The 25,590-nt window shown below is 52.7% G+C and overlaps 2 long non-coding RNA genes and 8 other non-coding genes across 11 annotated transcripts; 9 read left to right on the plus strand and 1 right to left on the minus strand.

Annotated features, from left to right (window-relative positions):
- Positions 1-2,162: 2,162 nt before the first annotated feature.
- Positions 2,163-2,219, plus strand: MIR382 (microRNA mir-382). Its single transcript, NR_163061.1, has one exon. It is a non-coding gene; the product is annotated as a microRNA mir-382 (primary transcript).
- A 23-nt stretch (positions 2,220-2,242) lies between these two features.
- On the plus strand, positions 2,243-20,775 carry LOC130540808 (uncharacterized). The gene is made up of 3 exons (XR_008954810.2): positions 2,243-3,385; positions 3,983-18,448; positions 20,197-20,775. It is a non-coding gene; the product is annotated as an uncharacterized LOC130540808 (long non-coding RNA).
- MIR134 (microRNA mir-134) lies at positions 2,534-2,606 on the plus strand. Its single transcript, NR_106535.1, has one exon. It is a non-coding gene; the product is annotated as a microRNA mir-134 (primary transcript).
- On the plus strand, positions 3,274-3,332 carry MIR485 (microRNA mir-485). The gene has a single exon (NR_163060.1). It is a non-coding gene; the product is annotated as a microRNA mir-485 (primary transcript).
- On the plus strand, positions 7,614-7,697 carry MIR154 (microRNA mir-154). Its single transcript, NR_106537.1, has one exon. It is a non-coding gene; the product is annotated as a microRNA mir-154 (primary transcript).
- MIR409 (microRNA mir-409) lies at positions 13,174-13,227 on the plus strand. Its single transcript, NR_163059.1, has one exon. It is a non-coding gene; the product is annotated as a microRNA mir-409 (primary transcript).
- MIR412 (microRNA mir-412) lies at positions 13,325-13,379 on the plus strand. Its single transcript, NR_163058.1, has one exon. It is a non-coding gene; the product is annotated as a microRNA mir-412 (primary transcript).
- MIR369 (microRNA mir-369) lies at positions 13,466-13,521 on the plus strand. The gene has a single exon (NR_163115.1). It is a non-coding gene; the product is annotated as a microRNA mir-369 (primary transcript).
- Positions 13,785-13,841, plus strand: MIR410 (microRNA mir-410). Its single transcript, NR_163057.1, has one exon. It is a non-coding gene; the product is annotated as a microRNA mir-410 (primary transcript).
- Positions 20,584-25,540, minus strand: LOC117975899 (uncharacterized). Of its 2 annotated transcripts, XR_004666339.2 has the most exons (6): positions 25,414-25,540; positions 24,376-24,550; positions 22,320-22,400; positions 21,872-21,968; positions 21,224-21,335; positions 20,603-20,738 (listed from the first exon to the last, which is right to left on the minus strand). It is a non-coding gene; the product is annotated as an uncharacterized LOC117975899 (long non-coding RNA). The 2 variants fall into 2 exon arrangements; XR_004666337.3 differs by having other exon boundaries at positions 20,584-20,738; positions 21,224-21,968.
- Positions 25,541-25,590: the final 50 nt, after the last annotated feature.

Genomic DNA, 25,590 nt, shown 5'->3' on the forward strand with positions numbered 1-25,590 from the left:
GACCTTCTCCTTGCCGGGTTTGCTTTCTTTATGGCCAGTCTCATGAGGGAGGATTGGTGCCTTTTTTGAGTATGGATCTTGCTGGGGAAGCTTTCTGGAAGGAGCTGTTGCCCTTCGTCCCTCTCCAGGGGCAAGAATGCATGGTTGGCTGGAAAGCAAGGGCTTGATTGACATTGTGCACCCCTCAACTCTCCTAACCCTCTGTCCCCAATTCATCCTCAGGCGGACTAGCTGGAAGGAAGGCAGACTCTGGTGAAGACGTGGGCCGTCACCGTCAGCCTTCGGTACTTGAAGAGTGGTTATCCCTGCTGTGTTCGCTGAATTTATGACGAATCATACAGGGACATCCAGTTTTTCAGTATCAAATACTGCTTTGGAAGGCTTCCCGGACAGCGTCCCGCCTTCAGGCAGGGGGTCTTGGCTTCACCTCCCACCCAAGGTAGGTATGTGAACGGGCCATCGCAGTGCACGAGCTTCTTCATGTGCCGCAGCCATGACCAGAATCGAATCTCTGAGGAAGATGGTTACTTCTAAGGCTGTGATTTTCTGGAAGGGGCTTTGGTGTCTGCACTACATTATTGGGGGAAGTTGACCAGTGAGAAGCCCATTCACACAAGACGTCTGTCACCTGCTCCAAGTGCCCCTCACCCTTGGTAAGATGAATCTCTGGAGACATGCTGGCTCGGTAGTGTTACTGTCATCAGCCGGACTGACTGATAGGTAATTGGTCATCATTATTGCTTTTGTTCCAGGGCAGAATTTTTGAGTGCCAACTCTTGCCAGGGAAGGGTTTCTGGAAGCAGCACCGCCCTCTGGGGAGACTTGGCATCCACATCTGTTGGAGTTTGTGGAGAGTTAGTTGAGCAGTCTGAGCTTTGTTTCTGAGGCGTCTCCCTGAGCTCACTCTCCTGCCAGAGCTGTGTCCTGCCCATGGCCGTAATGGCTATTGAGAGGGTTGGTGACTTTGGCCACCATGATTTTGTTTTGATAAAGTTCTCTCTTTTTTAAAAAATCAGATTCTTTTGTTTATAGCATAACTACATGGTTCATGAGTTGATCAAATAACAAGGAATGACTTGGTCATTCCATAAATAGTGATGGAGTGCACACTGTGTTCTAGGTGATTCTGGACCTTAGCAGAGAGCAGTGAATGAAATCAAGTTCTTGCTCATGTGGACTTTACATTCTGGTGGAAGAGACGGATGAGAACACATGAATTAGGAAGCGTAATTTTGTCCACTGCTAGGTTTTATGGGGAAAGGGAAAGCGGGTTACAGTGACAGAAAGAGGTAAAAGCAGGTGGACCTTTGTGTTAAATACAGGGGTCTGGAAAGCTCTCTCTGAGGATGTGGGTGGGAATGGAGTGGGGTGGACCAGAGGAAGGTCTGGAGTAGGAGCATTTCAGGAGGAGGGCAAGGCCCATGGAAAGCCCCCTGGCATCTTTAAGAAAAAGCAAGAAGGCCAGTGGGATTGAACCGAGCTGCTGGGAGTCGCTGGGTCTGAGCTGGGAGAGGTAGGACTCCAGGTTTTATTCTGAGTGAGATGGGGGATTTGGAAGGGTTGTGAGCAGGGGGGATGCGTGGTCTGTGTTGGAAAGATCACTCTGACCACAAGGGCATTGATAGAGAATCTACCCAGGGCAGTGATGGGGAACCTACCAGGGGCCTGGCGTGCCTGAGCTGGGCAGTTTCTCTAGGGGCACCTGCAGTGGCAAAAGGGGGCTCCCTCTGGACCTCCCTAGTTCAGTGGGCCCTGCGGGAGCCTGGCTGGCACCTTGATGTGCTTGATGGATAACTCAGTGTGCTCTGTTGAGAAGTCCAAGGCCCTGTTCAGAAACCCTGGGGTCTACACACTGCGGAGTGCTCCTGGCCTGTGACAAGTGGCCTCCCTCTTCTTATTTCTAAACCTTGCGCGTGTGGATTCAGGACCACAATTTCAACTCCAGGGAAGGGGGACTGTGCCAGCACCACTCCAAGGGAGGTGAGTGAAGGGTTGCCCAAACTCCAGTGTGTTCCTAGGACACCCGTCAGCTGCCTCACTAATGCTCGGTGTCCACTCTGTCCACTCTGTCCACAGGATGGTGGTTGGCAGCCACTCCCCTTGGAGAAGTGGAAGGGGACTCCTTGTCTGTCTTGTCTCTGCTTTTCTGTGGTACTTGAAGAGAAGTTGTTCGTGGTGGATTCGCTTTACTTATGACGAATCATTCACGGACAACACTTTTTTCAGTACCAAATGCTACCTCTAAGGACTTCCTGGACACAATGGCAGCTTCAGGAAAGATAGTCTTTGTGTCAACCATGTGGAAAAGCCAAGAATGGATGGCGGGCCATGGACAATGCGCTGACCTAGCTGTAAGTCACCTGGCCCGATAATCCGAGCCTCCCATGCACCTATAGGAGATCTTCCCATGGGTCTCACCAACTCTGGGGAATCAGCTGTGGTTCTGTCACCAGCGTCACCTCACAAGACTTTGAAGAGAGGCTCCCTGGGCCCCAGGCCGACTTCCAGAAGAGATGTTGGTGTCAGCACCGTCCAGGGTGTGTGACTGGTTGACCAGAGGGGCATGCACTGTGTTCACCCTGTGGGCCACCTAGTCACCAACCCTCAGCATCACTCCCACTCCAGGAAGACTTTTCCAGAGCTCCCACCAACTCTGGGGAAGCGGCCATGGACTTGCTGTGACTGCTTGGTGGACTGGATGACACGTGCTCTTGGGGGTGTATGTTTACTTAAAATGCAATGAGTCAGCCTTGGCAGCCCCTTCACCACTGTGACAGCCTCCTTGAAGTGTTGACTTCCGCTGTGGGACGCCATGTTGTCTTCTGTTGAGGGACCTGATGTGGGCCAGCTTTTCTCCTGGGTGTGTGACTGAATCCTTCTTCCCAGAGCATGTGCTGCGTTTGCTAGGTCTGTCACGTTGTCCTCTAATACCCAGCATCCTGTCTCTCCCTAGGAGGCTCCATGGAGATAATGCGGCTTTGGGAAGCGGCCATGATTCTCCTGTCAGGGACCAGTGAGCTACGCAAAAGCTCCCTGTCTTGTCTGGAAGGACGAACTGCATCCTTGCTGCTGGGGAGAAGGCGGTGCCCTCAGCACTCCCTTAAGGTAAGTGCGCCTCGGGTGAGCATGCACTTAATGTGGGTGTATGTCACTCGGCTCGGCCCACTACCCAATACTATCCCACCCATTCCTAACAGGACTCCCGAGAAGGGCGGCCACCTCTGCCAGAGAGGCAATGGATTTCTCACCAGTGTTCATGTGTGGTACTTGGAGAGAGGCTGGCCGTGATGAATTCGATTCATCAAAGCGAGTCATACACGGCTCTCCTCTCTTTTAGTGTCAAATTCTGCCTCGGAGGGCTTCCTGAGCCAGTGCTGCTTCCAAGGTAGGTTTCTGGATGGCTGAACCCATGGCAAGCATTTTCCTGAGGATGCATGTGACTGACCTACTAACTTTAGAGTCCAAGCTGACCCTAAAACAACTTCCTGGGGCACTACCAACTTTAGGAAAATCGAGAGAGGTGGTTGGGATGCCCTAATTTTTTAAAAGTTAAGATTGAAATACACATGGCTGACTTCTTTTTTTATTCCTATCAAATTCAACCTTGGAGTTGAATCTTGGGCATCTAGAAGCATCTTTTATTAGTCAGCCCTCGGGATACAGAAGAAAACAGAAACAGGACTCTGTGTGACCCCTGGTTTACTAACCCACAGCAGCCTTACACCCTCCAGAGAATTCCTTTAAGGGAATCCCAGGTTTACCAAGGAGGCAGTGCTTAGCCTGCTTTTGCACACACATTTGTGTGTGGTTTGCTTCATATTTAATGACTCATGTGCCACTGACATCCTTGCATTATTAAATGTTGCCTGCATGGCCAGCTGAGCACAGGAAGTGGTATTTCTGTGCACACTAATCCTGGCTTGGTGAACCTGGGGTTGGCTGGAGAGCATGGGTTTGAGCCACCTGGTCCACTCATCCTCAGGGTCCCATCCACCCTCAGAGGCCACTCCCAAGCTGCCCAGGCTGTGCAGAAGATGCAGGAATGCTGCGAGCAGTGCCACCTCATGGTACTCGGAGGGAGGTTGTCCGTGGTGAGTTCGCATTATTTAATGATGCCCAATACACGGTCGACCTCTTTTCGGTATCAGATCTCACCAGGTGTCTTCTTGGACCTGATGCCGATTTAGGGGACACCATACTCATGTTGGTTCCACACCAGTGCAACTGAACATGTGTGTGGCCCTGGAACCAATGGGTAGGTGCTGCTAGCACTCCTAATCCTCAGCCAGTGCATTCCTTGGGAAGGAGCATGTGATCTGTGCTCAAGACCCCTCTGTGACTGAGGAAGTGGTGGTGCCCATGATGCTTCTGGGGTTTTGTGTTTTTTTTTTAAAGAAAAACAATGTATAGTTCTCTTCTCTTTCACTATTAAATCTTACCATGGAGGAAGGACTTCTTAGACATGTTGACAAATTCGGGGAAGGGGCATTGATTTCAGCATTCTTGGGGACTCACTGGAAGGGTGACTCACCACATCTGTTGATCTGGAGGCCACAGCAAATTTAAGAACAGAAGACAGTTGCATTTTCAATTTCTTGTTTTTCTTTTCAAAAAGGATAATTATTCTACCTTATTACCATATTTATGAAAATGACACATGCTTAATAAAATTCAAGCGATGTGGAAAAATCTAAATGAAAAAGAAGGAAAATTGCCCAATTCTCTGGCACCCAGAAATAACCATTAAGGGCTTTAGAAATTTCATACAGCTGTTTGAGCATACATGCAAATAGAAAAACAAGACAGACGCAGGGAAAATATGAGATCACACTGTACCTAATCATTTTATTAAAAATGCTAACTATAATTTTCCTTGAATTTATCATAAAAAACAAGCTAAAGGAGATTGAAATGATTGATAAATGTTTCTCGCTTTACCACCACAGGTAGCAACTCCTAAAAGATCCCCGTAAAATTAAGAAAAATTAGAGTGTAAAAATTAAGTGGTTAGGATTGTTATGGTTTTTAACTATTTCAATTTCACTCCTAGTTCAGAAAGATAAAGAAGTCAGCACTCTTATTCTTCCTTTGCTTACTGTCTCCTGCTTTTTCTCAATTATACATTTTAATTTTACATTATAAATATCTGCAATTTGTTCTAGAACTATAATTCTTGCAGGTGTTTTGCCATAGTTCTATATTTAAATGAATTCATTTCTGACCACAAGGTTTGTTTTTTTTTAACTGAGGTTTCTCCATTCTTTAGTTTTTAACTTTAATTTATCTCTCAATGGAAATGATCTTATTGTTTCTGTGAGAATAGCTCATAGACACTACCCTTGAGTTCCTGTGCATTTGAGAGTATATATCTCTTTATGCACAAGGGACAGCTTAACTAGGTATAAAAGTCTCAGCCTACTTGTTTTTTCTCAGAAATTTATAGCTATTGTCCACTGTTTTTTGCATTGAGGCTTTCACTAGCTGTCTTAATGTGGCTTCTCCATGTAGCTCTTACTTACCTGGACTATTTTATCTAGTGATCTTCACAAACCTTGTTGGAAAGACTTTGAGGTACTATGTTCTGTGAGGTATTTCGTCTCTGAGAATGCCTGACCATTGCTCTTACACCTTTTCCCATCTGTCCATTTTTTTTTCATTCTGTTCTATTTGGCCTTTATGATTTCAAGTTTTTAAAATTTCTTTAGTCACTTTAAAGATATTTATTGTATAATTTCTTTCAGCTTTAGGGATACAAGCCCCTTTCTTTGTCGAATCTATTGACTCTCATGATGGTGCTTTTCTTCGTGGTTTTTGTAGCTTTGTGTTGTGAGGTTATCATCAGTTGAGCACTTAGGTGTTTCTGTTTTGTTTCAATCCCTATGCACATGAGTTTGCATTTGGTTCTGCCTGGTACCCCAAGGAATTTACCAGTTGGTACCAGTTTTTCAACTCATTTTGTTGGCTTAAGGATTCCCAGACATATGGCTGGCAGAAGTCCTCACCATATCTTTGTCCTGAACCTTTGGTATCTCACAGGAGACCTCATTCTATCCACTCCCTAAAAATGACAAATTCTCTTATCCCTGGCCATTATAAAATTTTCTGGTTCCCCTTTCCATTCCCAGATCAACTTCTCCTGGATGCACGGTCATGTCTTTTCATCCTGCTTGTACTTGAACTTGACTGTAGACCCTTGGAGCCTCTAGCCAGCACAGTATCCCTTAGATCCCTTAGTGGCAGGTTGCAAACATGTTGCTCTGAACTAATTCTTTTCATTAACACCTGAGGGTTTTGCTTTTCAGCTGTATGTTTATTTGGGAATTGATTTTGCCTGCTGTTGCATTTTATCCAACACTTCTCAATGTTTGTGGAGGAGAGGGTTCCCTATCAGTGCTTGTTGCTGGGATGGAGCCTTTGAGCTGAATGATGGGTGAACTTGGCATGACATTCTTGGCTCCCAGTTTCTTCCCTCTGAACTTTGTAAACTTGCCTCCATTGCTTTCTGGTGTTAAACCACTGCTGTGGACAAGCCTGGGGACAGCTGCTTTCCCCTTGGATGGATGAACTTTTTTTTTTCCTGCTTAGATTTCCTGATTCTTTCTTTAGTCTTGAATATTGGTGACTTTACCGGGTTATGACTCAGTCACTATTTTTATTCATTAGTTTTTCTGAATCATAGTATGCCTTCTTGATGAGTAGATTTAATCGTTCCTTTGTTTCAAGGATTTATTCATTTTATGAGCACTTTTCTACTCCAGGTGTTGGTTTTTTCTTTGGTGAAATAGTCTGTTTTGTTCATTTCATTGTGTACTGGAGGAGAAGAAAGTCTGTCATCTGGCCCCTTGCTGCCATCTGTCTGCACGTCAGTCTGTTGTCATTTGCACTGTGCATTTGTCTATTTAAAACAATCCTACCCAGATGCCCCCTCCTGAGTGTCACCTTCCACCCTGGCAGGATGCCTTATGGCAATGCCACTTCTGAGATGGTCGTGGGAGTCAGCACCACTGGCCAGGTATGTGAATTTTCTGCTAACAATGGAAGAGTTTGAAAAACCGTATATGAAGTACCATTAACCCCAAGCATGCAATCTATCCTTAGGAAGACTTCCTGGAAATTATGCTCACCTTTGGGGCTGAGGCCATGATTCTGAGGTCAGTGCCATGCCATGGTCTAATAAAGTTTGCATTCAATGCTGTTTGTTTCTTTATGATCAATATTGTAAAGTCAGTCTCTTTGTCATGGACTCAGCTTTGGAGGGTTCCTGGACACAAGGCCTGTGTAAGGAAAGGATCATTACTGTCAGCCTCGATGCTAATGTGAGATGAGGGAATGTGCCCTGCTCTGATCCAAATGCTGAGTTTCTGTGCACTTGGCCTCTCCACCATCAGGTTCCCTGGCAGTGCTCCTTAGACGTGCACCCACCTTGGCAAAGGCATTGAGGTCTGGATGGCTGCAGGGTCCGGGATGGGATGGTTGAATACAGGGCGTGTGCTTTCTTCTCAACCCTCTTGCAGTCCGTCTGCTAACCCTCAATGTTCACTGTCTCCTAGGGGGACATCCTGGAGGAGGCCAACTTTGGAGAACAGGCACTGACATTGGGTCTGCACTAGCGTGTGGTACTTGAAGATAGGTTATCCGTGTTGCCTTCGCTTTATTTGTGACGAATCATACACGGTTGACCTATTTTTCAGTACCAAATCCCGCCTTGGAGGGCTTCCTGGAGCGGAGTCTCACTTCAGGGTGTCAGCTCCTCTCCAGGGTAAGGAAAGGGACCATTGACCATAGCCGACCCAGCAGTGTGCCCTGGCCCTAACCCTGTGTGTGCCCCGTCCTTGGGGAGGTTTCTAGAGATGGTGCCAGCTTTGGGGAAGAAGTGGAGCTTTTCCTATCAGAGCTACTCTGTGGTACTGGTGGAGAGGTCTTCCATGATGCATTCGATTTATTTTTTGACCAATCCTACATAGTGGACTCTTTTGAAAGCATTAAATCTAGCCTTAAAGCACCCTCGGGTGGTGCCGAGTTTAGGAACTAGAACTGGTGTCTGAATGCCTGAACGCACGGCGAAGCTGACAGTGTGCACACTCTTCTTGGTGGGTCGTGCACCTGCAGGTGTCCTGCTTGCTTACCATGGCGGTTTCCTCGAAAAAGGCGGCAGTTCCCTCATCGGCTCACTGCATGTTTGACAAGACACCGTCTTGCTGTCTTCCCTGCTGCCCTCTCTTCATGTATCACAGATGGTGCTCTGCAGACCTCTCTGCTGTGGCACTTCCCTCCCTGAATGGCTTCCTGCAAGAGGTGCTAATTGCAAGTAAGGGATGGAGTGCGGCCCGGACCGCAGAGCTTATTTCGTGGGTGGTGTGTTGCCACCTTCCTGACTCTCAGTATCCCGTCCGTCCTCAGGCCTGCTGCTGGGACGCGCTGGAAGCGAGCACCCAAGTCAGGTACTCGAATGGAGGTTGTCCATGGTGTGTTCATTTTATTTATGATGAGTATTACATGGCCAATCTCCTTTCGGTACTCAATTCTTCTTGGGAAACGTCACGAGGGGAAAGCCCAGCCGGCACCTGCGCAGGGTAAGGAAGTGGATCACCTCCGCATGACAGGTGCTCTCTGTGTGACTTACATCACTTGGCCCATATCCCGGCCATCATTAGGAGGAATTCCCCGAAATGATGCTGACGTTTTAGTTGACATTGTGGTCTTCTAGTCGCATCCTTGAAGACTCGTCAGTGAATAAACCACATTTGGTCAACCTTTTTAGGTGTGAAATCATCTTGGCTGTGTGGCACACTTTAGGGAAAGGAACTCCTGGCGGAATGGAAGACATCCACATTACCCCCTCAAATACCTTATCTTCTGGGTGACCTCTGGGAAGCAAGGGGTGAAGGGGGTTTCCTCAGCAGTGAGAATTAATGTTGTTTAAAGACACGTTTCCATGGCACGACTCGGTTATTCCTACTGCAAGACGAGAATTGTTAATAGCATTTATTACTACCTTATGTTGCCAGCTGTGTGCCCTTGGAAAATCCCTTCACCTATCAGCTCTCTGGGCCTCAGTCTCTTCCTCTGTAAAGCAGGGTTAACAGCGGAGTGGAAACGTGCTCTTTGTGAAGTGTCTAGACAGCGTCTGGCACGTGGCTGTAGGATAAGCATTGTTTCTGAGGATGGTCATTATATGAACGTTATGTCATCTGCACTCATTGTCCTCTCGCCACTAGAATGGAAGCTCCCTGAGGGCAGAGTCCTTGTCTGTTTTGCCTGGCGCTGTGTCGCCAGATGTGCACAGTAGGTGTGATGCTGAATGAATGAATAGGCAGCGTGACCTGTTTTCTTGGTTGAACTCTCTTTGAGGCCTCCTGGAATGGAGTGCATGGAGTACAGTCACCTGAGCCTGTGCTGTCCCTGTGACGCAGCCCCACCCACCCTCTGAGGATGCTGCGCTGGACGAGGAGTCGCCAGCCTTCAGGTCGGGTCCTCCCTCAAACCCCTGTAGGCTGGACTGAACACGGTCACATGGTTCATAGGCAGCCCCCTTCTCTGTGTGAAATCCTGCTTCAGAGACTTCCAGAGGAGATACCGGCTCTGGAGCTGGACCTTGGTGTTCCAGCCCCTCTAGGGTAGGTGACCAGGGGCTGACTCTAGCTCGGGCTGACCTGTGATGTGTGTGTGCATAGCCTCGCCCCCACTGCCTGCTCCAGGGCTACAGAAGCTGGTCCATGACCAACCGTGTTCTGACCACTGCCTGGGGGGCTCCTCGGGGGTAGAGAGAGAGAGAGAGCAAGAGGGGAGAGAGCGAGCCAGCAAGCCAGCTAGCCTGCAGCTGGAGTCAGCAGGGAGGTCCCGCAGGCAATGCCGCCTTTGGTGAAGAGGCATCTCGGTGTGTTCTTGCCCGTGCTGATGTTTGACCCTTGAGCAGAGGTTGCCCTTGGTGAATTCGCTTTATTTATGTTGAATCACACAAAGGCAACTTTTGTTTGAGTATCAAATCCTGCTTGGGATGGCTTCCGGGACCCAGTGGCAAGCTCAGGGGCATCTACACCCCTCCCGTGAGCAAGAATGGACGGGGTAGACGTGGGTGGTCTGCCCTCTGCGGTCCTCTGCGGTGGATGAGAACAGATGTCGCTCAGAGAACACAAGCTTCATTCATGATGGGGGCGGGGCTCGCGGCCCGGGGAGGATGGCGTTGGTGTCGCCTCGGCTTTAGCTCTTACCCTGGACCCTGTCTCTTTACATCACCATTTTGGCTGTGTTGATCCCAAAGACATTTTGACTCCACCATTTTTTTTTCGGAAGGTATTTGACCTCGCGGATAAACAAAGAGCTCACACTTGGCAGGGTCTGTGACGAGTCTGCAGCCCCAGACCCCCGTCTCGCTCACAAGCACTGTGCTTCTTTCTGCACCTTTCCTTGTCTCTATCTTTCTCTTTCTATCCCCCAACCAAACATTGTTCCCAATTTTCTCCTGGGTTATGAAACAAATAGAGGCTATCAGTATCTCATCCCATTTGTATTAAATAATACTGATAAAAATAATCAACACAAAATAAAACTAAAAACAGCTGAAACGGCACAGCGCTAAATGTGTTCAGTTGACTACAAATTGGCAGAAGAATCCAATTTTCTTGACAACATTTCAGCTGTGACATTTGACCTGGGGAAATAGAAAGCTGCCGACGTGGCAGCCATGGAAGGAAATTCACAGTGGCGGCGGTGATAAACAGTGATATTTGATGTAGACAAGAACACATTGAGGAATCAAATCTTCATGCAGATTTTTAAATGGAAAAGAATTGATCCTAATGAAAATGATTTGGGGAAAATAACAAGGGAAATAAAAGAAATGAAAACAGCTCAACAGCGCGGTCAGGAAAGCTAAACAGGGAATTGGATTAGTATAATGGCATTGGCTCTGAAAAACACGTTTCTATGAAAATCAATGTTGGTACAATTCTTGTGAAGATGGTTACATTTGTGCGTGTTTACAGTGGAGTTGGTGGGGTCAGTAGGAACCTAGGGTCAAAAAATGGGATACAGTCTCCCCCTTTATGCAGTTGATCTTTTCTTGCTGCCCCAAACCTTCCCGAGAGCTTCCCGGAAAGGTGTGCTGACTTCAGGCGTGACACACTGGTAAGGCGTCCTCCCGGGGATCTGGGTGCATATTGTCCCCAGAGCATTCACTACGTAAGTGACAAGCATCACCTGGTCTCCCTCCATCCCCACGGAGGGTTCTGGGTGAGACGCTGACTCCGGAGGGAAGCAGAAGTTCTACGGTCGGTGGGGTCTGGTCTTTCAGGACAGTTGCTTCTGTGAACTCAGAAAATCTGAGACAGCTCTTAGTTAATTTAGAAAGTTTATTTTGCCAAGGTTGAGGATACACCCGTAACACAGCTTCAGGAAGTCCTGTGGTCAAGGCACAGCTTGGCTTTATACATTTTAGGGAGACATGAGACATCATTCAGTACATGTAAGAAGTACATTGGTTTTGTCTGCAAAGGTGGGACAACTTGAAGCGAAGGCAGGAAGGAGGGAGCTTCCAGGTCACAGACAGGTGATACACAAATGATTACATTCTTTCGCGTTTCTCATGAGCCTTTCCAAAGGAGGCAAATCAGATACGCACTGTCTCAGTGAGCAGAGGGATGACTTTGAATGGAATGAGAGGCAGGTTTATCCTGAGCAGCTTCCAGCTTGAGTTTTCCTTAGTGATTTTAGGGGCCCGAGATAACTTTCCTTTCACACTTCCAAGGCTATTGCTGAACACACAGGCATCCAGGAACATTCTGGGGTTCAGTCCTTCCTCAGACTCTGCTGTTGATACCTTACATGGTTCCATGCTGGCCCCAAGGACGTGCCCTTCGTTGGTGCCGAATGTCATTTGGTCATGGAGGCTGAAAGTCATTCTGGAGTTGATGTTTCCAAGGTCAAAAACCTTGCCGGGGCTGTGGAAAGAGCTCGTTGTTTGCTGGCCTGCTTTGTTGGTGACCAGCATTGCACATGGCTTTCTTTTCAGATCAAACCCTACCTGGAGAATTTCCAGAAGCAACAGCACCCTCAGGAGGCGGCCTGCAGCCGGAGCCCTCTCCAGGGCAGGTGCCTGAGGGCCGCCCATGGGACAGGCCCGATTGTACCCACGGTGCATGTCATCTGTTCCACTCCTGCTGACTCCGGTGCGTTCCGGGACCACCTTGGGAGGTGATGCCTGCCCAGGGAAGGAGGCTCTGATGCAGGTCAGTGCCCACGGCTCCTGAAGGGAAGTCGTCTGTGACATCTTTTCTTTCTTTACAGCAGGCCTCGCATGGCTGGCCTCTTGCTCCACTTGTAGCAAGGCGCAGAGGGCTCTCTGAGCTCATGCCAACGTCAGGGAAAGGACTCTGCTGTCGGTCCCACTGCAAAGTTCACAGAATGGGTGGTGGGCACCGAATCCGGACTCTGCCTGTGGCATCCATCGTCTGGCCCGATGCTTGCGGGCTGCCCGCTCCGGGAGGCACCTTCTGGGTGTTCTCTGAGTCTGGGGAAGGTTGGGTTCTGAGGTCAGGGCTGCCCTGACCCTTGTGAAGAGAAGACATCTGTGACTCACCTGCTTTCTTCTGCTGCATTTATCCCCCCAGTCCCTTATTTTGAATGTCTCACTTGCTTTATGAGGCTAATCAGATGGTCAGCCAGCTGTTGATAACTGTGAAGTTACCCTTTGAGGGATCCTGGGGTGATGCCTCTGTGGGCTGGAGATGGTGCTGGTGAGACCGCAGGTCTGGGGTCAGCGTTGTGCCCCGTTGAGCTCCTGCCAAAGGCATCCTCTGCTGGGAGGGAGGCTCTGTGCTTGTGCAGGGGTCCCTACAGGGTCACCCCCTCTCAGGGTCTGGGAATGAAAAGCGGGTGCGAGCAGGGTTTCATTTTCATCTTTAGCAAGGTGCCCAAGGAAGGTTGCCGTCTTTTCAGTATAAGATCCTACCTGGGTCTTGCACTCAACTTCTGGGAAGAGTCTCTAGATTCATTCTGGAAGGGGTTGGAATCGTTGGACTTGGTGATTGGGAACGTCCTTGGAGAGTGTGAGGCTCTGGGCTCTGAATGCCCAGACCTTGTGCTGCCCTTGGGGGAGGGTCTTCTGCAAGCACAGCCGCCTGCAAGCATCCACCTTAGTCCGAGCATCTGAGCCTCTCCATGGTACTCGGGGAGAGGTTACCCGAGCAACTTTGCATCTGGACGACGAATGTTGCTCGGTGAACCCCTTTTCGGTATCAAATTCCACCAGGGAGGCCGTCTTGGAGGCTGGGGCACCTCGGGGAAGGACGCCGGCATCAGCACCATTCTGGGGTACGGGGATGGATGGTCGACCAGTTGGAAAGTAATTGTTTCTAATGTACTTCACCTGGTCCACTAGCCGTCCGTATCCGCTGCAGCCTGTGGGGCCTGCGGGCCGGGGAGCCGATCGCGCTTCAGCTCAGCGCCTTTCCTGGTACTTGAAGGGAGATCGACCGTGTTATATTCGCTTTATTGACTTCGAATAATACATGGTTGATCTTTTCTCAGTATCAAATCTCACCTTGGAGGACCCGTTGGAGATGAAGCCCTTTTGAGGGTGGGAGCAGGACGGGTGCTTTGGAGTCGCTGCCTCAGTGGGGCCTGGTCACCGAGAGTGGGCCGGGCAGGGGTCTCTTTCCTGTCTCTGTGTCTTCTCACCTTTGATGTCCCATCCGTCCTCAGGACTGCTTCCCGGGGGCAACGCTGGCACCACGGGACGCAGCAGCCACGTTCTTGAGCCGATGGCACTCTGGGTACCTGAGAAGAGGTTGTCTGTGATGAGTTCGCTTTTATTAATGACGAATATAACACAGATGGCCTGTTTTCAGTACCGCTACCGCCCGGTGGTGTGCGGGCGCCACGCCTGAGGCGGGACTTTCCAGGGTACGTGAATGCATGGGCTGGTGTGACATTTGTCATCCTTTCCCCTGACCCCCGCCATTGAATCATTTTGGGAGAGCTTTCGGGGGGCCATGTGGACTTTGGGGAAGATGCTAGGGTTGTGCACTGTGGTGGGGTGCGGTCATGAAGCTGATGAGCAATGGTGACGGGGCTCAGTCTGTTTTTCATGGCCAGTGTCATCGAGGCAGAGGACACGGGGGAGCCAGTCCCGCTGGATGGCATCCTGCTGGAAGGCCACCCGCCCCTCGCCAGGATGTTGGGGGCGGCTGCATGCATTCCCTGCGCCTGGGCTGCCTTCTGCTCATCCCAGTGCTGTGAGACCCTGGGTGGGAGCTGGTGCCTTGGGTGGCCGTGTGCGTGTGCTGCTCCTTGTGGTGCCTGAGGAGAGGTGGCCTGTGTTGCATTCGCAGAAATCATGACACACAAGACACGAGCGGCCTCTCTTCAGTATCAGATCCCACCTGCATGATTCCTGCACCTGCTGATGTCGGGGAGGTCCGGTTGCGCGCCCTGTGGGCCCCCAGAGGCATGGCTGGTGGCCGAGCACGCGCTTGACTTCCACCTGCAGCCCTGTGCTGGCCTCCATCCTGGAGGCGGGTGGCGGGTGGCAGGGCCCGTCCCTGAGGAAGAAGCCTCCTCCCTGGAGTCAGTGCTGCTCAGTGGTACCTGAAATAGGTTGCCTGTGAGGTGTTCACTTTCTATATGATGAATATTATACAGTCAACCTCTTTCCGATATCGAATCCCACCTTGGATGCCTTCCTCTTTGCTGTCAACTCCAGGCAGCAGCTGGCTCTGCGCTGGTTGACCCTATGGACTTTGTGTAGGACCTGTGTCACTTGGCCTGTTAATTTTCCAGCTCCGCTCTGTTCTGGGGGGCTTTGGAAGTGTGACGGAATGGCATCCCCAATTCCAGCGTCAGCGGGAGCACCCGCCATGCCCTTGCTTCCGGTTGGCACATCCCCCAGGCTGGGCTGGCTCTCAGCTACCTGATGCTTATGTCATATTTGCACCCCTGGCCTGCCCAGACTACAGGAAGATGACCAGAGGCCTGTTTGCAGCTGACCTGGAGACTTAGTGACTCCAGAACATGCTGCCCATGCCCAGGGTCCAGGGCTGAAGGCAAGGAGCACCTCAGGAGTGACCCCAAAGAATGAGCTAAGGCTGTCCTTTATCACTCATGGTTGATCAGTGAGCTCCTGGGCTCGGGAGATCTTCCTGAGCTGGGCTCCCGTCATCCCCTGGTAGAGACGTCGCTGCCTTGGAAGTCACAGCCTTTGCCTGCCCTCCCCCTTGTCCTCCTCCTCGGGACCGCTCCTCTCCATGCCTAGCATGGGAGTGGGGATCCCTGGCACCATCCCTCTGGGCTGCCTGCTCCCACTCTCCCTCAGCACCCCTCTTCCCCAGCCCTGCTGGAGAGGCCGCCCCACAGGCTAGGTCCCTCCAGCCTGTGGCACTTGGGTCTCCCTCCAGTGCCCCTCCCTCTGCCAGGGAGAGCATTTCCACGTGCAGAGTCCAACTGTTTAACTCCACTGCCCAGGGCACCTCTGCAGGCCCCTTCCCTTGGGCTTGGTGCCAAAATGATCCGAGGACTCCCCAGGCCCTCAGAGTGGCAGCCCCCCTCTTCTTTTGGAGCCACAGCCTATCCCCCACGTGTTTTCATCCTTCATTCTGGCCTTGCACATTCCCCTCCTTCTGGAGCTGGGTCCTGGGCCGCCCTGCTCTGCCCTCCGCTGCCTCCTGTCCAGGCTCCGGCCCTTCCTTCCTTAAAGGCCCACATCCTTTGCATTTTCCTTTCCCAGGGGTTCACAATTCCCAAGGGGATGGAATGTCTCTTGTTCAGCAAGGTCATCCCTGATAACCCTATAAAAGCAGCTCCCCTTGCCTCTTCCCTATCACATTCTACCAGTTGCCCCGTTACTGTTTTCTTCCTAGCTTACAGTTCTCTGAAACTGCCTAATGTTAATGTCTACCTTCTTTGTGCCCTAGACTGTGAGATTTCTCATTGGCAGAAATTTCTCTCTCTCTCTCTCTCTCTCTCTCTCTCATCCCCTGCTGTGTTCAGTAGCAGAACAGTGAGTGTTTGTTGATTGACTAATGGAGTCCCCAAAGGCAGGGACCGGATCAGATGAATTCCCAGGCAGGTGCTGGGCACAAAGCAGGCAGTGAATAAGATGTGGTGATGGAGTACATGAACATGTTCATCGATTTTTGGAAATTCTTCCCATTTGTTCAAAGCTGTTTGGTTTTCTAGCTTTTTCTGCCCTTCCAGGATGAGGCTGGGATTAGCTGCAGGAGGCACGAGTCAGTTGGGTCTGGGTTCTCTCTTCCACTTTTCGGGGGGTGGGGGCACCAAAGCCCCAGAGGAAGTGACAGGCCCTGTGTTCCCCTGCAGATGCCGACTGATCGCGCCCCCGCCCCTCCAGCAAACGCCCCAGCGCTGACAGCCAGATGCTCTGGGGAACTCCATCTGCAACGGGCTGGAGCGTGGTGTTAGGGCTCATATTTTATGCATGGGGCTGACTAAATGGGAACATTTGGAGATGAAAATTGCTGTTAATGCATCTACACATCTTTGGAATATATTAAATGTGCGTGTGAGGGGAAGAGTGACATTAGCCTTATTTAATAGCTTCAATATAACCATCCCCGCACACCACGGCGTTAACAGGCACGGCCCCCCCCCACGAGTCTCACAGGCCACCACTCAGGAAGAGTGCTGGGTGCATCACGCGCCACTTGAGAATTAGGGGTGAGTCCAGCGTCGGCCCGGCATGCAGCAGCGTGCATGTTCCCCGCCGATTTCTAACCCAAACACAGTGACCCTGTGCCACTCGATGCAGAATTTCATTAAAAGCAAAAATGATTGATTTATCTATTGTTTGCGGAGAAGAAAAAATAAACAAAGGGCCTTTCTCATCAGATAAGCCAAATAAGAACGTGTGCCCCACAGGTGGCCAGGATGAAAGTCTCCATGGACCCTTCAACCAGAGGTTCTGTGACTTGTCCCGTCTCCAGGGCGGTGTGTAAACCCTGCCGCCGGTCCAAGTTCACGAGGTGTGCTCCCTTCTCCAGTGCAAGGGCCCGGTTTATCCCCACTATGTCTCCTGGACGTGGTTGGGAAATTGAACAACCTGGACCTCCGTTCCCATTTCCTTGTTGTTTTTAGCGGGAGATAAGAGGAGAAGTAATAGCTGTCGTGTTGGGGCGCTTGCCTTGGTCCTGGGCCCCATCAGCTGCTGTGAGGAGACAGTTTCTTTTCCACAGTTGAGGAAATGGAGCACAGAGAGGTTGAGTGACTCAACCAAGGTCACCCAGCTGGAGGTGGGGCAGGGTCTGGCTCCAGGCCGTGTGCTCACTCACCCTGCTTGCAAGGGCTTTAGGAATAGCCCCTGTGTCCTGGAAGACAGATCGCTCACCGAATGGGCCTCTTTTCTTGGTATTATATGATGAGGTGGGCTCACTTTCCCCCAGACTTAGCTTGCCAGAATATTCATGGTTTTTTCTCTGTACTCACCTGTCGTCTCTCCAACGTGGTGCCATCACCCATGAAGTGGGATGCTTTGGTGCGTGTCTGGCCTGGGGAGAGGGCTGCTTGCTTTGTCAGAAGACTCAAAGCATGATGGGCATCCAAATACCAAAGACCTATGTTGACCTGTGTTTTTCACTCCGCTTGATGGCAGTTGAGGGCTATATTCACTGCCTCGGTTGCATGGAGTGAACAAGACCTAGTGAAGGTGGCGGGTGCGCTGAGACCATCTGGTTGATCTCTCCTGGGCAGGACCAGGTGCTCCCCTCACCACCCCCACCCTTGTCTGTGTACCACCACTCTGCACAGACACGTTGGCTGGTGCAGTCCTGGAGACCCACGGAGCTCACGGTCGTCAGGGGTCCTCAAGGATTCAGAGAACCCCCAAATGTCAGGGCTGCTCCCTTCTTGTCCTGCCTCTCTGCTCACACCCTTGGACAGGTAAGAAAACTGAGGTCCACAGAGGGCAGGGTGCATTGCTGTGGCTTTGTTCTGAGCACTGTCTCCCCAACTTTGGGGTTGAGACTCTGGGGTCAAGACCCACCTCTGATGAACGAGCGGCTTCCTTCTTTGTAAAAATTGAGGCGACCCAGACCAAGAAGGGCTGCAAAATCACCAAGCCAGGACCTCAATACCCAAGGGGCTGGGGTTTCGGCCACCCTGTGGCAGAGCTTTTAGAAGCCAGGGCCCTTGGCTCGGCAGTGCTGGCTCATAGTAGGTGCTTAGTTCATGCCTGTCTCCTTGGATGAAATCTGACCATAGACACCAGTGCAAAGCAGGTGTTTAACACAGGAGGGTGTACTGAACCCGATCTCTCTTTCACCAGGAGGAAGCACACAGGAGGCACTCAGAGAACGTTTGTGGAATGAATAAATAAAAGCATATTTTGAGGGAATAAAGAAGCAGAAAAACAAAGAAGAATCTGGGGAAGATGGGCATAAATCTCCACCAAGTGCTGCCAAGGCTTCCCAGGCGAGGCTACTGAAAAGACCCTGTGGAGGTAGAGGGACAATTTGTCATGGATGGGAATGGGCTTGAGGGCCGGGAAGCAGGGCATGATGGGGCCTCATTCATCATTTTCCCGTTATCCCAGCGGCGTGCAGGGGAGCAGGTACAGCACCTGCCTGTGCAGCTGCACTGCCTGCCCAAAGGCCCTAGGCCCTGGGCCAAGTGAGTGACCAGTGGGGGACTGGGAATGGAAAGGACCTCAAGGAAGGACAAGCTGAGCTCTGGGAGGCCACCTCCTCCAGGAAGCCTTCCTTGATTCATCCTTCACAGGCAGTCTCAATTTGCAGTCAGATATCCACTGCTCTGATTCTTAGATCAGCAAGTATCTCCCTACCCAGACTGCAGGCTCTGCTGGGGCCGCGGCTGTTTCTGACTTGTGCACAATGGCATCCCTGTACCTAGCACAGGACTGAGTCCAGAGAAAGTGCTCAGTGATGCTTGTTGGCCTTGTCTCTCCTCTGTGGGCAGCACTGGACAGGGCACCCGGCGGGTCCTGAGGGTGTGGACATCCCATGGCAGAGCCTGTGGTTGATCCCGACCATGAACCAAGGCCTGGGGCGGGGGTGGCCACATCAGGCCACTTCTGCCAGGAGAGATGTGGCTGTGAGCTGGGGGTCTGGCCTGTCCCCGGAGGCATTCCTTGGGTTTGCATCCATCAGAAGATCCACTGGTTGCCTCTATTTGGGCCTGGAGCAGGGATGGGATTTTTCCAAGGTACATGGGGTCTAGGGGAGACCCAGGCCCATTATTAGGGTCGGTCTTGAGAAGGCAGAGATCAGGCCACCACTTTATTTGGTGTAGCTCCTCGCTCCACTGGTGTGCGTTGAGTGAATGAATGCATCAGGGACTCCTGATTCCTGCCCAGAGCCCCCTCCGCACCCCACACAGCCTTGCTCCAAGGAGAAGGGGTCAGAGCCAACTGGACAGTGCTACAGCATGGGGAGCCTCGACCAGGCTTGGCCCTCGACGATGGGATAGGCAGACAGCCCCCTGTGCAAGGGAGCTAGCTTGCAGGGTCCCGAGAGGCCAAAGGCCCTGGTCTTTCCTGGGGCAAGAGGCTGCTGAGAAGGTGCACAGAGCCTGGGTGCAGGAAACCGTCCAGAATGCTGCTTCCCGCCATCTGTGAGATCTTCGTTTTCTCTAACACTCAAAAATAGATGTTTCTGTTATGCTCTCTCGTTGGCAGGGGAGCGGCAGGGCCTGCCAAGGCCTGGGGGAGCCCGCCAGCCTGCTGAGTTTTACTGTACAAACAGTTGGGGAGGGGGGGCTGTCTCTGTTAACTTGAAATTCCCCGATCAGTAAACATGCCAATTTAAAGTGTAATTAACTCAGGCCGGAAAAAATTCAGATTTGGACTGCTTTTCACAGTTGAGGTTGTTTTTCTTTTATTTATTTATCTCTTTCCGGGTGTGGTGGTATCTGTGGCTGGTTTTAGCCAGGAAAAATAGAAGGGGGACCGGGTGGGGAGGGGGCTGGTTGGGAGAGGAAAGGCTGGAAGGAAAGGAAGAGAAACGGGTGGGTGGCCTGACACCCAGCAGCCAGGTGTCTATAGGTTTTCTGTCCTGGGAGGGGGCTGTCAGGGTGATGCCCGCCTGCAGAGAGGGGGTCATTCTGTGAGGTTGGGCTGCAGACCCCTGTGCCAGCGGGCCTGGTGATTCGGAAATGACAGGGCACTGCGGAGAGACCCCAGGAAAACACCCAGTGCTGCTTTTGACATTCTCTCTCCATCTCCCCTTTCAGCGGCTGCTCTGCCTGGGATAAACACATTTCAAGAGTCTCAGTCCCCGCTTTGCCACCATCTCCTCCTCTGATCTCCTTTCCTGCTTCAAAAGACTCCAGAATCTTCTCGGTTCTCAGAGAAGGCTGAATCCACCTATGACCTAGTGGGTGCACCCTGTGCCGAAACTGTTTACCTTCTGGTCCCCAGAGCCGTGGGTCACGACCTGGGCCTCACGTAGGCCCGCTCCTCAGCAGACCCCAATCTGCGGCTTCTCCCACCTCACTGGGGAAGAAGGAGAGCCCTGGGGATGTGGAGAAGCCCCCCCCACCCCCGCCACATCCCCCACATCTTACAGAATCTCGATTGAATCCCCGGGGGCACATCCCTCAGCAGGACAGCAACAGTCTTTGCCGCGGCATGGGGAGGGCTGTGCTGGGGATGAGCGCCCAGCGGCCGTGGACTAAGTGAAGGAAATGACCGTGCTCTTCTCCCAGCTGGATGGCGAGGCCGGGCAGGAACCGCGGAATTCCTGCTCTTCGTTTTCAAACACTTTGCTGTCAAGCTATTTGAATAATAAATACACATTATAAAAATGTAAATATGTTTGTGTGTCTGTATGTTCGGAGATGATGTTTGTTAAGCGGGAGGTTTAACAACGGAGGCCATCTGCCTTCAGCAGGGATTTGCACAGAATGTCACTGGCCTTCGCCCAACAAGCACTTTGCAGGGAGCAACCTCCTCAAGTCGGGGCTCACTCCTGGGTCCCCCTCCACTGCATGCGAGCCCCCCGTTCCAAGGCAAGAGACAGGGTCACGAAAATGCATGCTTCTTCATCAATCCGAGGTCTCAAACGGCTCCCCCAGCCCCACTGCCTGCCCGTTCCAGGCCTGGGGCTGGCAGCCTGGGCCCCACGAGGGGGCAGAGGCCAGAGCCCGGCGGCAGAGCCCGTGCCCACGCCTCGCTGCTGCCAGCCTCCGCTTGGTCACGACACAGCCAGGCTGACTCAGACACAGCCCCGAGCGGGAGCCTCATAAATGACATCATTACCTATGAAACCTGCCGTGTAGTGCGCTAGCAGGGAAGGACGCACTCTGGCCGCCCGGTGACTCACACTGTTTTCCCCAGAGCCTTCCTGCTCCACCGCCTGGGTCTGAGCTGGCTGGGCAGGGGGAGGGGGCACTCAGCTTGGCCTCACTCCCCCGCTCTGCTGCAAATGCAAAAGCAATCGGCCAGGCAGCCACCATCCTGCTGAGGGCTGTGTGTGGGGGTGGCGGGGAGGAGGGGGGGCACCATCTCTCCGGCCTCCCTCTGCAGCCCCAGTGGCGCTCCAGAGGGACTGTCAGTTGCCTATGACAGGGGAGGAAACTGAGGCCTAAAGAGGCCCAATGCCTGGCCTCACAGATCCCACAGGGGAGGGTGGCTTCGGCTCATGCTGGGAACCCCCAGGGAGACCCTTGGGCAAGCCCAGCCGCTGGGCAGAGCTGCAAAACCTCTGGCCGTTCCTGCTGGGCCTGAGACTCCAGCTTCTCCTGAGCTCCTTTGGTGCAGCCAACTCCTCCTGCTGAAAAACACTTCTACTCTTGAAAGTGGTGGCCTTGCCAACCCAAGATGTCCCCACCAGGTGGGGGGCACTGTAGGGGAATGCTAGTTTTTTCCTTCTTCAATTTAAAAAAAGTAAAACAAATAAAATGGGACCTGTTGGGTATGGCCTTCAGAGTCGGAGGACTTGGGTTAAGATCCAGCCTTTGTCATTTACTGGTACTGTGGTTTACTTGTATCTGGCCTCCACCTCCTAGGCAGGATGAGAGTAAAATGCCTGTTAGGTTCACGTTAAACTGGGGCTCCCCCTCAATGATCCATGGTTGGGGAGGACCCCCACCAATCCTGAGGTCGCCGTGCACCTGCAGCCCGGACCTCACCCTGGCCCGGGGACCTGCCCTGATGGTCCAGCCCCCCACACACTGCTGGCTCTGGGGCTGTGCCCTCCTGATACGCCCCCAGCACGTGATGGCATCCCCCAAACAGAACAAGAACCACAAACAGCAACAGCCCGTTTTTGCTCTTAGGAAGCTCAGAGCAGCATCTATGCCAAAATCGTTCACACTCTGGTCCCCGGAGCTACAGGTCACAAGCTGGTCCTCACCCAGACCCGCTCCTCAGCAGCCTCCATCCCTGACCCTGGTTTCCTGGGGACTCTGCTCCGCTGACTTCTGAGCTGTGGGAGCTGTAAGGGAGAGGGGTGGGCCACAGACTTGATGGGAGGATACAGAGGTAGAAATTCAAGTCAGGGCCACAGAGTTGTGTTCAAAGCTGGGAACATGACCTGGGCTTGGCACAGAGCCGGGCGCCTGGGAGGAGCGGAGAGGGAGAATTGGAGGGCACCGGGATTGGTAATCCTCAATGCATCTTAGGCAAATGAGCTCGGGGTCACAGGGCAGGATACATGGGACCAAGGAACACTGGCCAGCCATCAGTGCTGTGACCCAGGTGGGCTTGAGGTACAGTGGGGGGGTCCCAGGACTGGCAGGCCCCACAGAGTAGCCTTCCCTGAGTTTGTCTGAGCCAAAAATCCCAGCAAAGGGCTTTGTGGCCCGTTGCCACTTTCACCCTGGTAGCTCCACCCCGTCTCCCCCTTTGCCATGAATTCACAGCTCTCCTGCGAGTCCACAACCCATGCCGTGACTTTCAATGGGTTAAGGAATGTGCACATCTCTAAGTGACCACACGTGCCCCGTCATGTACACGTGCACACACACTGACATGCATTTGAGGAATGGGGGCATTCTCTGTGCCTGAGCAGAGGCCAGGGACCCTGGATGGGTAGGAAAGAGTCGAGGGAGTTGGGCAGCAGAAGCATGTGCTGGTAGGGATGGCAAGGAGCCCTGGATGTTGGTGGTAGGTGGGTGCTGTATCAGGACCTGGGCTAGAAGAAAGGCTTGGGATTAGAGCGGACCCGGTTCTCTTTGAAGCATAGCTTTCTTCTGGTTCTTTCTAAGACCAAAGCAACTGACACCTGTGCAGCTGTCCCTGGGTCACTTTGTCTGATGTCACACAGCCACAGGACTCTCTCTCTTTCCCGGTCACTACTGAAGCTGACCCTGCCCTCTCCCCCCGGTGATGAGGCCTCTCTTCTCACAGATGGGTGATTTCTCACTCGCATCCAGTTCCCCTCCTGGCCACACTCATTTTCTTATTGAGGCGCAGGGGGTACCACCCCTGGTTTGGGGACTGTTCAGCTGGCCACACCCCCTCTTTGGTGGGTAGCAGAGAAAGTGACACTTCTGACTAAAAAGACTGGGGTCACACTGCCCAAGAATTGAGTGGAGTTTCTTGCACAGAAAGAGTTTGTTTTCCAAAAGACAAAGAAGTTTCTAAGCCTCAGGAAGGGATGCCAAAAAGTCAGTGGACTGAAGCTGGCCAGGTTTCACCCCCAACTTGGGCACTAACCCTGAGGATGGGTGTGGGGGCAAAGGTGGCATCAATGCTGCCAGAGCCTCATGCTCCAACACACGGGAGCCACTAGCCCAGCTCGCCCATGCCTGTGACCTTGGGGCTGTCACTTGAACCCTCTGGGCTTCCGTGTCCTCATAATAGGATCTGGGTTCTTGAGAGAGAGACACCAAAGCATGCCCGGAACAGAGCCCAGCAGCCCACTCCTCCTCCGTCACCCCAGGCCTCTCTGCCAACCTTCTCTGCCTCTCCCATTTCAGCCCCATACCTGGTTTAGACCCTAGGGGGATGCTGGGTGCACAGAACAGACCACCTGCGCTTGGGCCATGGCTGCTGGGTACTGGCCTCTTCCCTAACGAGGGAGGAAGGAGTGAGGAGAGCCCTCAGAGGGGCCATGGGCAGTCCTGGGGTGCAGAGGCTGAGTCCCGAGGAAGTGGGGGCTCCTGCCGCCTGTCCGCAGGGTCCTGGCTGTGTCAGGTGGGGCTGTTGTTTCTCTCTTGTCTGCTGTCATCTTCCCTTTGCCATTTCCCTCGCGGGGCTGACATTTTCCTGGCAGGTCCAGGAGGAAGGAGGGTGACAGCTGCACAGACAGCCCCGGTGAGGGGGCAAGCCCGGCCTGTACTAAGGCTGCCTCTTCCCCCGGCTTGGGGAAAAGAACGGGTGCAGACCACCTCTTCCATGGAGGGGTAACTTCATGGGTTTCCCCCGAAAACCCCAAAACTTGGGACTGCTGCGGGGTTTCCACCTACCCTGCCTGTGCCCGGCTCAGAGCAGCCTCCGACGGTCGCCTAAAAGGCGGGCAGCAGTCCCGTTTGTCTCCAATATATCCTCCCTCTCCAGGATTCTCGGAGCACTTGTGATGGCAGCAAACTGAGTCTCAGCGAGGGGTTCACTGGCCTTGCACGGCTCCCGGCACTTTGTAACCTATAACGAGACGAGGACCGTGAGGATGTATTCACATTTCACGCATTCAGCTTCATTTAACTATGTCTCCGAGCACGCGTGCTCTGAACTATGACCCCACAGAGAGACCACCACCTCCCCGCAACTGCCTGGCAGGGCGCACCAGGCTGCAGAGACAAAGGAACGGGACCTTTAGAAGCCTGGACCTGTTACTGGCACTGGGCGCCCACCTCTGGGTTGGGGAAAATGCCGTGTGCCCAGTGCAGCCCCAAGATGCTTCCTGGCCAAGAGGACCCCGTTCGTCAAGGCCTTTACACCCCTTATCTCCCCCAATGCCCTTTCCTGGCAGCCAGCCAGTGGTTCCACCTTTCCCCTTTTCAGCCAAAAAAAAGTAAACGCAAGCCAGAGAAGCCACCTGCCTGCGGTCCCACAGCCCGAGGTGGAGGCGGAGGGGGTGCTGCCACTCCAAATCTGGGCGCCCCCACCCCAGTGCCCCCCTCCCGAGAATAGAGCCCAGAGCCAGAAGAAATCCACCCTTGGGGCCAGGCTGGGTGGACATGGAGAGGGGGTGGAGGAATGCCGGCGGGAGGTACTGAAGGCTGCGGGGGTGAGGGGGGTTGAGGGGTCCCCAGGGGTCCCTGCCCTGCAGTTCTTTGGGGTTCACAGATTGGAAAAGCTGGTGCCCTTCTGAGGGTGGGTGGGGGTGGCGGCAGAGGCAGAATAAAACCCCTCCCCTAGAGCCGGGGTGGCTCAGCGGAATCATCGAGAATGAGACCGCTGGTTGCTAATGGGCTTGGGGAAAATGGGATGCAATTTCCCCGGTGTTTTTCAGGCCCAGAGCTATTGAATAAATGAAGTGCGCGCCGGCGGAGTCAGTAACTCACTGCGCGGCTCCTGGCAGGCGGGGGCGGAGTGGGGGCCGCAGAACCGGACGTGCCCGGCGAGGTTCAGAGGCGCTAGCGGTGTGGTGGGTGGGCAGCACCGGGATGGCTGGAGGGAGGGGCTACGGGGGGAGGCGCTGCCGATCCCACACTGATCTGGAGGGGAGAAGGGAGGGGCGG

The sequence above is a fragment of the Pan paniscus genome, chromosome 15, assembly GCF_029289425.2.
Source record: "Pan paniscus chromosome 15, NHGRI_mPanPan1-v2.0_pri, whole genome shotgun sequence".
Lineage (NCBI taxonomy): Eukaryota > Metazoa > Chordata > Mammalia > Primates > Hominidae > Pan > Pan paniscus.